Source organism: Neodiprion virginianus, chromosome 1, assembly GCF_021901495.1.
Source record: "Neodiprion virginianus isolate iyNeoVirg1 chromosome 1, iyNeoVirg1.1, whole genome shotgun sequence".
Classification (NCBI taxonomy): domain Eukaryota; kingdom Metazoa; phylum Arthropoda; class Insecta; order Hymenoptera; family Diprionidae; genus Neodiprion; species Neodiprion virginianus.
In genome coordinates this window covers 30510326-30525776 of record NC_060877.1, presented here as the reverse complement: position 1 = coordinate 30525776, position 15451 = coordinate 30510326, and the positions used below count along the sequence as shown (strand labels likewise).

The window sequence follows — 15451 nt, the reverse complement described above, 5'->3', positions numbered from 1 at the left end:
TATATGTGTAGATTCTACGTCTAATTGGATATACTCCAACGAAAATGTTCCGCGCCTTTCTCGGAGCGGAAGGAAAGCTGTTAAATAACTTTCAAATGCAGAAATTTCCACCAGAGTTATTTCTGATTAAAATATAACTTGAAAATTGAACTTTCAGCTTAATAGTTACAAGCGGTTCAACCGGCCAATTTGGATACATATCTAATCATTCAGCAGTTCGTTTAAACCGTGCTAAAAATAATGCGACGAATATCAAGCTTGCTTGCGGAGTATATTTGACTCAATATTTTTCAATTATTTTTGTTAATTGTGATATTCATTCTCTGGCTCCTACAGGGAATTCGAAATTTAATTACGGTTCGAACTGCTATGTGCCGAAGTTTGATATTACTGTCAATAATGGGAATGAGGCAATATCTGCCCATGAAACGCTCTGTGGAATTTTGTCCGGCAACGGTAACAGTAATAACCCTAATTCGATCTGGCATTTATTAAAATAACTTTCTCTAATCAAAAATAACTTCTCCAAATGCGCCTACCGTTTCTCATAGATCCCGGTGACCCCAATTTGACGTATTATTCCTGAAAAATGAAGGAAATAAATTTACGAAAATAAAATAAATAAATATCTGTCCGTCAGTTACAACGTACCATTCGCATCCCAGCCATTGATCAGAGGATCTTGAGATTATGCAGAATTGTTTTCTTTCGAAAAAATACGCCGATATAATAAGCAAAACAATTGATTCTGGTCACACAAAATTTTGTCACAGATCAAAGGAGCTATAAGCTACTCTTAGATTTTTTTGGCGACTTTTGCAATACCAAATAATTTTCTAGTATTTTTAGTAGCTTTTGTTCACTCCCACTATCGGCAGCTCAATAATTCAAAAAATCCAATCAAAACATCGCTACGGGATTAGTTTTGATAAAGTATAACAAAAATTATTCGTTTTTCGGCTGTAATCGCTAGCCGTGTAATAGACTGCACTTCTTTATACTTTAGCCGCCGTATATAAAATTCCAATTGTTGTAGACGTACATATAGGGTAGGAAAAGTTGCGCAAAGGTTAGTGAAAACCTGCCGACAGGTACAATAAAATTGAATCGTTACACTGACGGACCCACATGATTTGAAATCCACAGGCACGTAACAAATGTATCACGTTTCAATTAGTCGCGGCTCTCCCATTGATTGGAACACGAAATTTTCCACTACAATTTGTATCTACGCACGTCATCGCACGAATTGCTATACTTCAACCAGTGTGCGTAATTTCTACCGCATTTCTATAAAATTTATTATTCGTTTTTTTGCCCAATGAAACCTGCGACCCGTATACAAATATATAGATGGTTTATTTACGATCAAATCGACTGCCGCACGACGGTTTATATTTGAATGGTACATTAAGATAGCTTTACGGCAAGTCAAAATGTCGTACAAAGTATAAAACGTGATACATACACGTACGATTCTGTATTTCCGAAGATTTCTCAGCGCAGATACAACCTACTAGGCTTCCGAGATAAGCCATTGAATTTCTATCTACTTGTCCAATTCGCCGCGATCGACGATACCAAACTACAGTAGTACACGGTAACCTTATACTACTAGTAGTAGTAGTTGTGGTGGAAAGTATGTATACGCAACTCCGCGATTATCTACCAAATTATCTACGATCGCATAGACAGATAGGAGCCGATTCTCAGGGGTTGAATCCACTTCGATTTCTCTCTCTTCTCCCCCTCTTTTTCCCTCTCTCCCTCAATTGCCCTCCGAATTCACGCACCGGCAGCACTTTAAACCCTTCGCTTCATCAACGCCATTCGCTCCGTCCGACGCGGCGTCGCTGCAGACCGCATATGCATGCTTGAAAAGTATCGAACGCTGCGAATTAATAAGACAGCGATCTCAGTCCTAACGATCGTCGCGCCATTCATGCTCAACAAAAAAATTTTACCCCAAAGCTCGGAATCGGATCCCGAGGTGAATTCATCCCGCTCTTATCCTTACCTACGGGGGTGAGATATTTTTTTCCAGATTTCGTGCAGTTCCGCTCAGTGTCGAATTGAGGACGACGTGAGGAGGGGGAGGGGGTCGAATCGTTATTCGTCAAGCACTGGGGAGGCCGTGAGGGGAAGCATTCATCGATCCTTGAATGCGAGTCGTTTGAGGACAGTGCGGAATAGAGGCAAACCTCACGAGTCCGAGTCACGCGTCGTTCATCCCCACGTGTAGAAGGGAGTCGACCCATAGTCGCCAGAGATAGAGAACTCGGGAGCATGTTTCCAGCACCTTCTCCGCACACCCTCCACTCCGCCGTTGACATCGCGACTTCCTCGTCGTCGTGTTGCGACAGTGCAGTCTGTTTCAACTTATCTCGAAGACGCCATGCGGCATGGCGTCCGACCGGTTCTCTTTGCCGTGTAATGACGTACGCGTGTGCGGCTCATCCTGGATCGGTTACACCCCGTGCACATGTACACGGATCCATCGCACCGCGTTGCCGTCCCTGCAATATGCATGTGCACCTATGCCAAGACTCGCGTTCTAGGCGCTGGGCTCTCGTGTGTGTTTATTCGTACTTGCATAGTTACTTACGTGGCTGCGCGTAAGGTTATTCGAACGCCATCTATAACTAACGTGAAAATGCACACCAGGGGTGTGCAAACATGCTCTCCTAGTATCGTCCTTCTGCCGTGCAGACTTGACATTTCTGTGCGAACGAGGCGACCGTAACGCAGCTGCTGCGAGTACGAGTATTATACGTACCTGCAGAGTTATAGTATAGTACCAGGCTAGCTTTTGCTCGTTCGAGAGACACATGAACCTTTGATCTCACCTCTTGTGTACGCTGACAATATATTTATATACGAATGCTGAAGTATAGTTTGCACTTCATTCATATCCTCTCGCATTTTTGCTATTATTTGTTTGTATGCGTGTATGTTTTCGTTTGTTTTAATTGTTTTCGTGATTGAAATTCGTAATCATTTGAAATCATTTCGTAATGTCCGAAATTATAGTATTAAAATAAAATTCTACGCAGGTGATAATCGTGGTAATCATTCAGGTTTATAGGAATCTCTTAGAAATTGTATGAAATTTTAGAAATCGTAAGGAAATCACGTAATCAGAATAAAATTTATTTGTCAAGTAATCACAATCTCGTAATCACTCTGTAAAATGTAAGTAATCGCGAAATACGCAATAACGGTATAAATTTTTGCTCCAGTAAAATACCCCTTGATCGATTCCGATATTACTTCTTTCATTTCATTTATACCTCGACGTACTTTTTTGATCGGACCCAACTGTAAAATATAATGTTTCTATAGAATGATCAAAAATTTGTCGCCATTCGTGCTGTTACGATAAAGTTTGTATTTAATAGATTTCAAAGAATATTCTGCGATTAGTTTATGGCAATTATCGTTGTTACCATGTTAACGTATGCATCGTCCCTAAACCATGAAAAATCTCTAATTAACCACAACGATATGGTCGCAATATAGAATCGAGAAATGTGGTGCGGATATAAAATGAAAATGAGTTTCTCTACCTGTACCGAAAAAATCTGGTACCAGTAAAATATTACTGTTCTATTTCGACACAATTATTCATAATATATTTTACATTTACTGTTGTAATAATTTAATTTTAGCGCAAGAAGAAAGCGATATTAAGACATTATTCAACTGCAACACAATGTATGTAGTATTGACTATCACAGGTATTAAATAGTTATTCGTAGTACACTTTTTTTTGCTCCAATTGCAACACTATTTAAACACTACTGTACAAACGATAATCATTTTAATGTACTTTCCTGGTAACTCGACAAACTTGAATGTCTCGCAGTGAATTACTGCATTTCATATTCGTACTATCCTTGTTACTATTCATGATACGGATAACGGTAGAGGTGGGTTAGGGTAGGGTCGGATAGGGTTGGTAGGTAGGTAGGTAGGTAGGTAGGTAACGCGGTGCAGGGTCGGTGGTTGTTAACCGTTCTGTCCACGTACCGGACAAAGAATGCAATCACCTGGAATTCGCTGGCGCGCAACAGAACAAACTTTGCTCCTTTGGGACTATCGGAATATACCGGGATACTGAGGAATACCTTCGTCCACTTCACGGACAAATTTCCAGGGGCAATTTTAGGGATGGTATTGCGTAGAGCGGCCGAGCGTTATAACATCCATATGTGTACGTACCTACTTACATACTCCGCATTGCCTTATTACCGATACAATTTAACTTCTTGAATAAGGAGAAGAAACGCTGGGCGGCTTTTCCTTGTACTGTGAGTTTTTTTATTTTTTGTGTTATTTCGCTCTACGATTTATCGAATTTAGATTCTCCGTCAGGATTTTCGACGTTCTCGCAGCGCTTGGCAATACGACGTGATATACGTATTATAATTCGGTTTTTTCGGCTCTAAGTACTTCACTTGGTATTGGTACAGTACCTAAGTACCTTTTATATCCGACGATTGCAGGAGAACGACAAAGCTTCGCTAGGATGACAGAATCGGACGGATATCGGAAATTCGGAGGAATAAAAAATTATTATCCAGTGAGAAAAAATTTGATTCACAAATTCACCTAACGTTGAAACGACCCGTCACTCTCTCGACAGATCCAATTAGAGCTCCTATATAAATATTATTTTCAATCGCCAATATCGATCCCTTCGCAGGTTCCCACGTCAGAGGAATGACTTTAGCACGAACGGAATATTTTGCGCACAACGGCAATGAAAAGACGAAACAAGCCGCAAGTCCTTTGCATTAAATGCTTCAATAATCGGTTCCGAATATCGATTTAAAACGACATTTATCATGTCGACCTGATTTTGATATGATAGATTACAAATCGCAGTGTTGTTTCGTTTTTTCACATATTAGTGTTCAAGCACCGAATCTTTGGTTTTAGCGACTGTTTCACTTTCATCGCGTGTCCCCCCCCCCACTTCACCGAAGTATCAATTTATTTTCATCACGAATTGAACCCTGGCTTTGCGTGTCACCTTGGGATCCTTGCATCCGAACGGATCCAGGAGGCAGATCTTGGAAGTTTGTCAGTGTCTCGCGAATTCCAGTTTATTTAATAGCCTCGGAATCACGTAGCTTATGTACGGGTCGTTATTCGTATATACCGTAGCATAGTTTGTTACAATTAGAGAAAGCCCTTTGTCTATGGAAAATTGTGATTTATTTTTCGTTCAACTTAGAACGTGAAGTTTCTGCTTACAGCTGGCTACCGGTTTTCGTTACTCATTCACCGCGTTGACTCGGAATTTGTATATCGCTCGATCAGGGAAGGTCAGTTTAACGTGAATATTTAGATCGCGCTGATGAAAATTCATAACGCAAGTTTCGTATCCTTATTGCGTTAATAATGAAACGACATTCTATGGCTAATTACCACCTTATTTCACCCGTGCCAACATTTCACACCCGATAATGTTGTCCGGGTGGTCGGTTCAAATTCAATATTTACTCTAATTTGTTTAGCGTATAAAACGATAATGAGTAATAATATAATGATTAATAATAATAATGACGGTAAGATTGAAAGGTGAAATAAAATAAATGAACAAAATAATTAAAATTGTTTGAAAAAGTGGAAAAAGCCCTCTTGTATTGGAACTAGTAGAACCTTTGTCTGCCATAGTGTAATACACAGAGAAGTTGGGTTGAGCTTTGCGGGTAAAGTTTCCTCCGCTAGAAACAATTACGTCAAATTTCCCTTGGAAAATTGCATTGCAATTGGATTTCCGGCCCTATTCCTCGTCGCCGTAACTCAATTCCTGTGCTTCGTAATAGCTGACGAGAAGATTGGCTTTCAATTCAGCATGATCCCCGGCCAGCCGGCTAGCCGATAGCGAGCCTCACGTGTCGTTGCCTGCAGGCCTAGGGTCTCATATTTTTAATCCCTCCGTTTTCTCATCAGTCGAGTATTCGCGACGGTATTCGAGACTTATAGCGAGGTATCCGCACCCTCGCCCTGCACCATTTATGACAAATTAAATTCACTTCGTTCGCGGAGATTCGCCTAGCTTTGTGTGCGTGTAACGTCTACAATATATAATAAACTGCCGAAACATGCGGGCATGAATAATAAGCTGCGTGTAACAGGGTTAATGGATTGATTCGAGGAGCGGTTCTTCGAAGAAGAGGAACTCGAGAAGGAACCACACCGGAAGGGCGAGGGAATCGCAACTTTCGACTTATTTATTATATATATATATTTGTACGATACCTAACTATATGTTTGTAATATATTTGTACACGCTTCTCGCGCTCAAGAGATGTCAGCTTAATTACGCGTTAAGAAGTTTGTCATGCCTGTCGTTAAGCTGATCAATTTGATCGCGAGGTATAAATTAAATTAAGCGAAGGAAAAATACAAGGTAAAAGTCCCCGTGTCTAATCAAGACTGGATATTTGTATACTCAGGAACGTTGAAGTTATAATATATATAAAGGAAATTTCGTCGAATTTTTACTGATTATCGTTATTGCTTTTTTTTTCGCTTCTTTACGTTTTTCAAATCTAGGGCGGAACGATAATTAATCGAAGATGATTCCGCGAAGGCGTTAATTTTGACGGGTTGCAGGCGGGGGAAGGAAAATGACGACAAAAAAAAAAAAAAAGAAACACAATACGTATGAGTATACAATCTGGCACTTAATTCCACCTACGCTACGCCCAGAGGGAAGGTTCGGTTATTTTTCAGAACATAGAGATAAATAGCTAGAGAGAGAAAGAGAGAGGAGGGCGTAACGAAATTCTATATCAAGGTTGAAATTTATTGAAATTTATTCAGTCTTCCCGGGTAATGACAGCTAACGTTGATTCCTCGAAGTAAGTGCTGTCTCAGAGAATTGACAGTTTTTCTTGAAACGTCGATTTCTTTAACGCAGAGTTTTCGAATGCGCGAGGCTTAAGAACCTCCATGGAATAAAATTGCTGCCATGCCCTTTCCCCGTCTTTTAATGGAAATACTTGAGAAACGTGGGAAAGTTAAACGATTACGATCCACGCGCGTTGAGAATTTTGCGGGACCTGCCAGTGTGGCTTTATAACAGAATAGAAAAAAAAAAGTATCGAAACGTAAAGCGGCCAAACTTCGAACCGGGTATGCCGTCCGAAAAATAAGTAGAGAACTCACCCCTTGCTGCTGCTGTACTACCTTCAGAAGCGGACCGTTGTCACGCCATTGTTAAACTTCTTCTCTACATTCTTCCGAAGGGCGGATATCAACTTTTTCCTCTTTGTTCCCCTTCGTTGAAAAAAAAAAAAAAAAGAAAGAATACGAAAGTATAAAAATTAAAATACAATCTTTCAACGTCCTTTTATACAGTTTTGACCTTTCCGGTCGGTCGCCTCAGGCGTTAATAAAATTGCTAACCGTTGCTCCGTGTAAAATTTCAATCCAGTTTCCATCGTCGATCCCGTTTATAGGTATGAAGGGTGAGGGATGCTCGTTGCCGAGAGATCGTGTTTTTTCCCTCTCGAAATTACGGTTCGATATTTCTGATCAATAAGCGTTTTGCTCTTTTGCAATCTTCTGTTTTCAAATAATCAGGTAAGATGTAAGAGATTTACGAAATGCCTGTTGGAGCCGTCCGATTTTGGTTTGTGAAAAAAATTCTACATAAGTATCGATCACGGTGGTTTATCAGCGAGTATTCCCCCTCCATTAACAGGGAATGTGCTTCTTTCATCGAATGCATATCGCCGATTCGATTCTCTCTTTATTATTACACCCAAGCCACAGCTAGGGGTGAAAATTTTCTTGCCCCAAGTTTCGGTCGTAAACTTTTTTTCGGCCATAAATGTGTTTGACAAAACGGTACCAGATGTTTTTAACAGCATATAAGTCGTGTTATTACGTAAGTCTTATTGCGTGAACGTAACACGCATGCCACTACGTGATAATGGCTGCGTTGATCTAGATCCTGATGTGAATCGTATTTGATTGCAGAGCGTGACTATTGAAACGTTCGGATTTAGGTATACGGTTTAATTATTGGAGAACAATACTAATGCGTACGAGCACATCACGTCGAATCTGTGTGTTGGAGCGGAATTCTCGAAACCGGTCCTATAATACATCAGTCCGTATCATACCGTTGATTTATATACCTTTGTGTACTAAATTGCCGTCCGACTGAGTTACGCAGGTTTTAGCTTGGTATCGTAACGCCATTTGCCTATCGTGTATTAGGTATACATACGTACTACACACGCACGTGCGTTCATATACGTATACTACACGTATACGTATACTGTGCGATATATATGAGGTATCGTTATCGCGATAAATTATTGCTATTACGCGGATCATGCCAACCAATCCGTTGCACAATTCGATTCCCACGAGATATTTGGATTCGCGTTTGCGTTATTCGTTTGCTCACTGTATACGAAGGTATAATAACACCGGTCTCCAATCAGCCGCGTGTAAATCATTCGATTTTACCCGAAGTGGATCGGGATCACTGTAATGTCGCCAGGATCCCCTTTCTCGCGAATCCGATGGATATTGTTCGCGGTTCGCTAAGTTTCTTGCAGGATCTGCCGAATCGATTCGTCCGCTGCAATTATACCGATCCTCTGAAAATCTTGTACTTGTTATTTTACACCGATGACAAACACGCCATTCTACAGGCATCGCGGTGAGTCGTTTCAAGCAGCAACCTTTAGTCTTTGTGCACACACACGCAGCTATGCAGATGGGGAAATATTTCGAAAGAGAAAAAGTTGCGGAATAAAGAAGACGGTTGTAAAAATGATTGCTGCAGGTGTATCTGCTACGACACATACCTACAAACTTTGCAGTTTGCGCACATCTTCGTCAAGGTTGTTATCTTAATAAGGTTGTTCCCGTGTTACGAATGCAATTCACGTCCTGCCAGCTCGCGGCGGCGGTGCTACGACGGGGGGAAAGGTGGCTATCAGCACTGCACGGCTGGGATAATGCCGGCATCTGCATTCAAGGCAAACCGAAGCGATCTTTTGTCCCAAATGATAGAAATAATCTACCAAATCCGTCTGCCCGTGCAGGGCTTTTAGATACGATAGACTTTCCCGCGTATATATACGTGTATTTATTTCACTTGTGACGAAGTATCAACTGGAGTTGATGAATTTTTCATATAATCGAGAGAAAACGATATCGATGTTCAAGAATTTGTGTTATTACGTACTTATAATACAGGTCCTTTCTTTTTTATCCACATTACTAAACGATCTAGTAACTGTAGTGTGAAGATTCTCGCGTTGCAAAATCACATGAATCGTACATCTTGAAGCATAACTTCGGAATTCTCATTTACAGAATGTCAATCAAGAGGTATGAAGAGTCACGATTCATTTATTGAGAAATTTGGTACCATCAAACTGAATTCCCTGTAATTACCTTGGTACTCGTACGAATTTTGTTTTAAATTAAGTTTTTCCGTCAAACAATTGCGTTGGAAAGGCTTAACAAAGATCTGAAGCAGAATATGCGATATTATGTATGTATAATATTTATATATGCGGTTAAATATTACCGACAAAATTTATTCCACACCAGCTGCGTATAGGTCAAAAAACCGGATTTAAATCATGATCAACAAGGTTTCGGGTGTTGTTCGATACATAAATTTAGACAATTTCGTTGAAATAAAAGTCAGCAGCTGACGATGTGATGATAAAAAATTGAAAAAATGTAAAAAAAAAAGTTGAAATTAAAAAAAGAAAAATCAGACAAACGAGAGGTAGATATTTTGGGTAGGATTAAATGAGAGTTGAATACCCTCGCAGACGTGAGCGAATGGTTTATGGTTGTCGAGTGCGATCCGACGCATGTGATATTCCACGCTTCCAAAGGTCAGGGAATGAATTTTTTCGTTGGTTACATCAAAACGAGCACTTTGGTTCTTGAACAGATGTACGCGTGATTTGTTGCTACGTAGCTGCGTGTGGCGCATTTCTGTGGTCGGCGTTTCTAGTCTAGACGCCAGACGCGATAATCAGCACGCCCTATCCTCTTCATTATGTAACGGGTGATTCAAAGGAGCAACTCGACCGGTAAATAGCGAATTGAATAAATGGACGGAATTGGCGATCCCTCCTCCCGCATCATGTATCCATCCATCTATACGTCTCAACGTCCCGGCAATTGTTCCCCCGGCTTCCGTTTCAGGCCTCTCTGCGAAACGTTAATGGATTTGCTGAAGATAGAAGAAAAAATCGTATTCGAATAACAAGCGAATAAATAAAAAATTTCATACACGTGTGAAAATATCGTAGATACGAGCGTCACTGCGTACTGCAATGAAGATTTAACTGATATTTTATCGAAGCTGTGATTCGTTTGCTTTTTACTGTATGTGCACAGTGATGGGAGCTTATTTCAATCTCTAGGTAGAACTTTTTACAAATAATCCCTGATGCCGAGAGACTGTGTTACACGTATATCCGTTACACCGACCTCTGAGCATGGATTATGAACCGTTGGATGTATGCGTTGCATATGATTATACGAACTCCTGAGTGATAACAGATCCGAATGAATGTCGAGAATAGTTGAAATGACAGCATGATATTATGACAGCCGGTTATTCGGGCGAACTCACTGAGTTTTCAGTGACAGTGATTGGCAGCTATGCGAAAAATACTTGAATGAAGATAATTCAACCTCTGTATGTGTGGCGGAATAAAGTAGTTTACTTTTTTATAGATCGCGGTATCGCCTCCAGCATATTATACGTAGAAATTTCAAGTTTCAAGTGAAAATGATCGATGTCAGTTTGCCTTTTATTCATGACATTTTTTTTCATTTGTACAAATACAGGAATATTTACCATCGAGGTAATTATACCCTCGGAATTTTTTCAATCAATACGAAGAGTTAGCAAACGGTAATAAATAAGTAAATAAATAAATGAACAAATTCCACGAGGCAAAGTGAATGTGATTCTATCCTACAATTATACGGATAAAACCCACTCGATGTAATTCATTCGTTCATTAACGAATAAATCAGTCAGGAGATGGCAATTTTTTAAATGTCAACAGTACAGGTGCTCGTACCGCAAATCGTTCGATTCATCATACGGAAGTGACGTTATCAATCCGCTGGTACGAATCAAATTGGTTGCAAATCATCGGGAGATTGCGCAGAGGAGACCAGAGCTGCGCGTTTAGCCTCGACCGGCATTTATCCGTAAAAAGTAATTCTGAATCGCGTCGATCATTTACCGCCACTTCAATTAGTCTCTGTAATTGTTTAACCGCAAATTATTGGTCTGGAACTTTGGTTGTTGAAAAAAGAAAAAGTTTTAAATTTACAACAGCCACGGCGCCATGCACGCGCGTTTAATTTATACGCAATTAATTATTTAAAAACTTTTGTCCCGGAAAAACCATTTGATTTTATGCCTTATCTGTTATCGTTCTCACACCCTCCGGTCACGTAGCTCGCTTTTTTCAACATCGAAAGTTCATTCGATTTCCTCGTTTTTTATTCCTGCTGTATTACCAGCATATCGTAGAGCTGCAAAAATTCAGACGAAAATTACACGTTTTAACGAACGAGCGGGATTCGCGAACATTTGTTTTCCTCTCTTTTGTACGCGTTCTCGACGCTAGATTTTGGCTTGTATCGAAATTGAAATAATCAAAACTTTGGAAAACGTTTTATACCTATAACTGAAATACCAGCTTGAATATCGGGTGAATGGGCAATTGGGTAAGAGGTTAACGATCGAAGCTACAAGTGCGACTCGTTATCTTCAACTTCACTCAAGAAAACTCTGCATGATGCATGAATAGAAGTTGGCACAGCGACGGCTCCACTTGAGCCCAAAGTATGTTATTCCTTACTCTTTTCCTTAATTTTTACTTCGATTTTCTTTGCAGTTTTCGATGCGGAGAAATAACGAGAGTCTGGATTTTTCATCTTTCAAATCGTCGTTTTCGCCGGGAACCAATTTATCATTTATGATAACCATCGTCATCATCGTTGATCTTTCTCATTAGTGGATTTAAGATTTTTGCCTGGCTGTCAGGCATAATTCAGATAATTCTAATTTGTTCGTTGGTGAGTTAGATATACAGGCTCTTATGTCACGTCCCATGCCGACTCCGGTTCTCGGCTAGGCTTAATTAAGATGGGCTCTGTGAATAAGACGTGAGAGAATAGAGCGGCGAAACAAGTGTGAAGAAAAAGAAAGCAGGAAAAAAGTGGAACGGCGTGTAACTTGAAAAGGAAAAAGAAATTAAATGAAATTAAAGAAAAAGGCTACGATTTTTACTTACGGTTCTAGAAGAAACGTTTTCTTCTTCTATTTTACATTTGATACGTTACACGGTATGACGCGCGTGATCTTTACAACGAATACTTTTGTGTCTTATCTGGGTAGGCGAGTGAGGAAGGCTGTCTGGAATTCGAGGTAAGGTAGTACGGACTGCCTGCTCCGTTAACTTCAACGAAGAAAGGTGACTTTTTCTCCGAGTCTATACGGAAGGATAATATCTTTGCCGGAGCCAGGAGTCATGAAAGGATGGACCGAAGATTCTTACCGCTTGCGGTTCTCCGAGATCCCCGAGAACAATGAGACCCACGATTTTACCAAGGGGTTGCAATGTATTATACGCGTAATTTGCAGTCGCTGAATCTCTGCAATACGTGTACGGATAATGATCCTATATGGGCCACACCGACGGTAACGTCTATGTAAAAAAACGTGACTTTCCTTAAGTTTCATTTCTATCCCGGTCCCGCGTGCAAACGTCTCATTCAAGTTTTCTTGGGACTAATTACAAAAGAGTTACTGGGTATAATTTGAACGACTTTTTTTTTTTTTTCTTTTTTTTTGGCGAATTCAATGCGGAATATAAAGGTTGACTAAAAGCTGCCGAGTAACGCGTTTAGGAAAATGACGGTGATTATATTCTGCTGGTTTATCATCTTAATGTCCTAACGGGTCTTTTTTTTCATCTGTCGAGGTCACTGTCTCCTTTGTCGCTTGTATCTACACGAGACCAGTTCTTGTGTATATACCATGTAAAAATCTTGGATTTTAATCAACACGACCGGATTCGATACTATTATACCTTGTTTGCAACCGGCCAAGGTCATCACTCTCGCCTTATGATCGGTACGGAGATTGTCGGCGGCATGCCGCCAGGGTCGTTGACTTTAAACAGAATCAAAAATTTATGGCTCTGAATGCCCCGAGGTCTCCTCTCTCTGTATCGATAAAATTAGCAACACGCACGCCGTCTTTCTCACATCCTATTCCCAGACTTGATTCTCGATCTTCACCATGCGGTACAAAGTACGAGGTACAACCTCAGCCTCGCTTGAACTTTATTAAAAGCATCTCGTGTAATAAACCGTCTTCTCCGCGCCAACGATTTCTCACGAATCGTGGTACTTGATCACCCAGGTTACAGAGAAACTTTAACCGAAGTGGCTGTCGGTGTATAATTTTCAATCTCGGCACCGCGTAATGATTCAGGCAGTGGTGCATCTTTGGTAACAGAAATGTCCGAGCTCGGAACGATGATAAACCGACAATATCGATCAATTCGCCTCACTTCGTTATCATCGTGACGTTAATAAATCTTGGCCCTTGCTTCTAGCATCGAAATATTTTCCCTCAAGGTTATCCTTCGGTTATTACTCCAGACCCTGAGCCTTGATTGGTGTTGGAAAGGTGTACATACTCATGCCGCGCGTAGTAGATACACGAACCGTACGCTCGAAGAAATGCTGCATGAAACCAAAAAAAGTACCTCGTTATAGCGCTTTGTAACAAGTTACGCAAGCTGCATTTGAAACAAAGTTCACGTATACAGTACTTCGTTTTTATCGGGGTTTCTTTTCCCATTCTGTAAAGACGACGCGACGGGGCGATGAATTATTCGTTGGAACTTGTAGCGGATCGGCTTGCAGGCTTTCCGTCACTTCTCCGATAGTACGATGCACGTAATAGCGAATCGCGCGTCGTTGGAAACCTCGAACAAAGGAGGGCCTGGCTGTGTGTGCAGAGGACAATCTGCAGAATTACGTGTGCGCAACGTATTACGCAATGACTCTTCCGGGTCAAAAGACGCCCCGTCGACTCGCCGCGCCGCGACGCTCTATTAGATTCTACCGAGGATCTCGGACATGTTCTTTACGAACGAGAGGAGAAGTCTCATTGTCAGTCGGACAAAAGAGGGATATCTCTTGTCTTCCGTTTCAATTTTGTCCGAGGTCACGCGGGTCGGTGCTGAGGATTATCGTGATTAGGAAATCCTCCGTTCTTCGGCTCTCCTTATATCGGGGGTAGGGGGATTGGGTTCATGGCCGTTGTAACTTCGACTTGTAATCGAATATTGGAAGCCATACGTCGGTTTCACATCGTCTGGTAAATTAGTCTGCTCCGCATCAAAGGAAAATTACAGGCTCACAATGTCGAACGAATCGAAGACGTGTACGAGGGTATTAATTATTACGTGTGTGTATCGGTTCACACGTTCTACGGAATTTGTGCGACGGTACTCATCTCACCCGCTACGTGCCTTCTACATTTTCCATTTACTCCGGATAGGCGCCTGTTTGGTCTTTGACTACCGTGTTTTACGCTCCCTCCGTAGAGCAAAGGAGTTAACGCTAAGCTCCCGCTGACGTACACGTCGGCGATCAACGAAAATCATACATGGTTTTTAGCCATGATATCGCGATATCGCATCAGTATCTACACCCTTACAATGAGACCAGCTTCGTTTGACGTCACCCCCTTGTAGCTTCATCGACGACTGACTGACTGTCTGTCTGTCTGTCTGGTGAAGTTACCAGAGCTTATTGCTGAAATGGTTGTGCAAACCAACCCTGTTCCATTTAAGCTGAAAAGTCGGTTCGCTTTGCCGTTTAACGTACCCGTCGCAACCCTGCTCGACATAAATTACCTGCTTCTGGCACTTGGAGCTCCGAGTCCAAGTCTAGCACTGATTCTGACAACAGACCGTGGTTCCGAGACTTTTCTCGCCTCTTTGCGATTCATTCACGTACCTACGAGACGGTTCTTTTTCTATTTAAAAATTCATCTGTCAAGTCCTTAACGAAACTCTCGTATTATAAATGGATGGAAATGGTCTCTCCTGCAGGCTATAACAATCGTCCTTCGAGCTCTTTGAGACGTTCATGATTTACTGCGTGGTCTTGAACAGTTTTTTATTTTACCATTATTATCATCGTCATCATTATCATTTGTATTATGATATTCATGTATATGTATTTTTTAAATACGAAATATCGCGCTTGCAGAATAACATATATGTACTTGTATTACAGACCTACGAGTGTTTGTGGCATCAAAGAGAACCGGTTTTACGCAACTGCGGCATTCATCTTCGACGTTGCCTCGCCACCGCTGAACAGCTGCTTTGCGTAAGTC

The 15451-nt window shown here is 41.1% G+C and overlaps 1 protein-coding gene across 6 annotated transcripts in view; it reads left to right on the top strand.

Annotated features, from left to right (window-relative positions):
• Positions 1-15451, top strand: part of LOC124300266 (Ig-like and fibronectin type-III domain-containing protein 1) — a 168086-nt gene that overhangs the window by 76926 nt on the left and 75709 nt on the right. For 5 of the 6 annotated variants that reach the window (XM_046754169.1, XM_046754195.1, XM_046754158.1 and 2 more), the window contains one exon: positions 15349-15444. The exons of the other annotated variant lie outside the window; for it this stretch is intronic. The gene's annotated coding sequence lies outside the window, so the exon portion shown is untranslated. The remainder of the gene's footprint in view (positions 1-15348; positions 15445-15451) is intronic. 6 annotated transcript variants of the gene reach the window in all.